The sequence below is a fragment of the Podarcis erhardii genome (genome assembly GCF_964252035.2).
Source record: "Podarcis erhardii genome assembly, chromosome: 12".
In the NCBI taxonomy this organism is placed as follows: Eukaryota; Metazoa; Chordata; class Lepidosauria; order Squamata; family Lacertidae; genus Podarcis; species Podarcis erhardii.
The window spans coordinates 9,559,107-9,561,632 of record NC_138513.1 but is presented as its reverse complement, the minus strand read 5'-3'; positions in this window follow the sequence as shown (position 1 = coordinate 9,561,632).

The window sequence follows — 2,526 nt, the reverse complement described above, 5'->3', positions numbered from 1 at the left end:
CCCCCACCCCGCTCCTCCGCACCCGCCGCGGCGGTTTTAAGCGAGGCGACGCAAAAGCCACCCGTCGCCGCCGCCGCCGGCGCCTCCCCCGGCGGCCATTTTGGGATGTGGCCCCGGCTAGGCCTTTGCCCTTGGTGTCAGCGGTCGCCTAGCAACAGGCGCGGCTGAGGCTGGAGGAAGAGAAGAGGGCCGAGGTGCCAGGGGAGAAGCCCAGGGGCGAACAGCGGGAAATGTGCCTCGTGTTGTTTTTTTGTTTATAAATAAAGTGGCATTTAAAAACGAGAGTGTATAGCATGACCCGTAATACTGGCTGTTCCCATCTATCTGGGCAACCAAATCAACTGCCACCTTCTTGCTTTTCTCCCTCCACCAAAGCCCTTCTTGTGTCATGGCTTTTAGACTGCAAGCCCGAAAGCAGGGCCTACCTTGTAATAAGAAATTCCAAGGTCTCAAATATATAATAAATATTCATAAATGCACATACGTAAATATATAAACCATGTGTCTGAAACAGTACAGGAGAGCAATCCTGAGGCCATTTTGACTCTCCCAATGACCTCAAATATTCCTCCTGTCTTAAGGGCGTATTTGTGGATGAATAGGGTGAGCCTGTGATTTGGATTCAGGAACTAAAGAATTAACCATCACAAGAAAATGGTCAGGCTGCCCAGGTAATGCAATCAGCAACCATTATCAGGTATCCTGGCAGACAGGATTTCTGCGGTAGGCCGCCTCCTATGATGTATCTATGATGATTTTGGGGTGGTCTTTGGCTAAGGGGGTTGGGCAATGTCAAAAGTCTTTAAAGGTTCCTGTAGTGCTTTTTTTCAAGGGGGACGCAGGGGGACGCATACCCCTAAACAATTTGTGAATCTAAGTTTGGCCTCATTGAGGGGAAGTATTTCAATATAAGTAGAAAAATGAGAGGACCCCTATTTTTTTTTTTTAGGGAAAAAAAAGCACTGGGTTCCTGCACACTTTTGTTCAGGGTCTCTCCTTCCTGGAAGGAGGGGAGGGAACTCTGCTTTACAATCCTGCCTCCATCCATTTGCCAAACCCCAATTTTTATTTCAATCTTCTTTCTTTCTTCTTTTTTGTAAGCTGCCCTGAGAGCCTTTTTTTGGCTGGGGGGGGAGCTGGATATGCTTATTTTAATAAATAAACAGGAGCAGGGAAGGGGAGTTGGGATCTGGAGGCTTTGGGGCTTTTTCCTCAGGGTTCGTTCTTGCACAGACCTAACACATGCGGTAAGAAAATGCTATAGGCTGCAACATGCATCTTCTTCACAGGCATGCAGCAATGCCTTCCAGCAACCATCTAAATGCCAACAAAAGATTCAAGGACATAAACCAGCTTTAAGATGCAGCAAGGCTGTTATTTCAATGGCTGCTGTTGTGGTGTTTTTCAGGGTCCTTAATGTTGAACAACACATTTTGAAAACACTGATACATATAATAGCAATCAAATATTGCAGCACATGAGAATACTATAACAATAGATTGCCACTTTTTATAGACATTATGTCCAAAGCAATGTTGTACGTTTCTAGGAAACCTTTCTAATATGAAAGGAGTTCTCTTGAGAACATTTTTGCAGCAGTGAGTTGCCATGGGGTGGGGTAGGGATACAGATACAGATTATACAGATACAGATATATAGATACAATATAGATGATACTGATTTGTCTTCTGCTGCTTACCAAGGGAAGGAACAGGATCAGGATTTTGTTTTGTTTCATAGGTTGATTTTGATATAAGTAAAAAAAAAATTGCTCCTTTTCCCTTACAGGGTACCCAAGAGCCCATATAGAGTCCCTTTGTAGGTTCTCTATCGGTAGGAGAAAATAACAGAGACCAACCAGAGAATATTGAGAAGCAAAGCAACTAGTAAGCCTGAACTTTATTGACTGTTGCAACAGGGTGCTCCCCCACACGCAGGAGAGAGGAGGAGGAGGACCACGAAGCACGTGTGCTTGCCCTTATATAGCCATTTTGAAATTCCCTGCCCTGGAGCTCAAGACCACCCCTCCATACGTCATACATACATCACAGGAGAGGTGTAGCCCAAGACCACCACCCCACAAACATCATACCTACATCACAGAAAAGGCGGTCTACAACAAAAATTTGAATGTTGTTGTTTTCCCTGTCTGCCAGGTTATCTGATAATGCCTTATCTGATTGCCTTTTCTAGTAGTCTGGCCATTCCTTTGAGATGGTAATTACTTAATTCCTGAGACAATGGGAAGGTTTTTTCATTTCCTCCCTTCTTGCAGAGAAACATTTGGTCAGTTTGGGAGTTAAAATGGTTTCAGGACTGTCTTCCTGTGCTGCTTCAGACATGTGGTTTATATATTTATGTACGTGTTTGCTTGGTACATTTATGACAGTAACTGAATCCATTTCAGTTAAACTCCCTCAGTCACTCTGGTTGATGACGTTCGTTAGGAGAAGGATCAAGGGAGCGTGACTGCTCGTTCTTCTTGACCATACTTGACCCTATTACACGAGAGTTACCTTCTGAGGC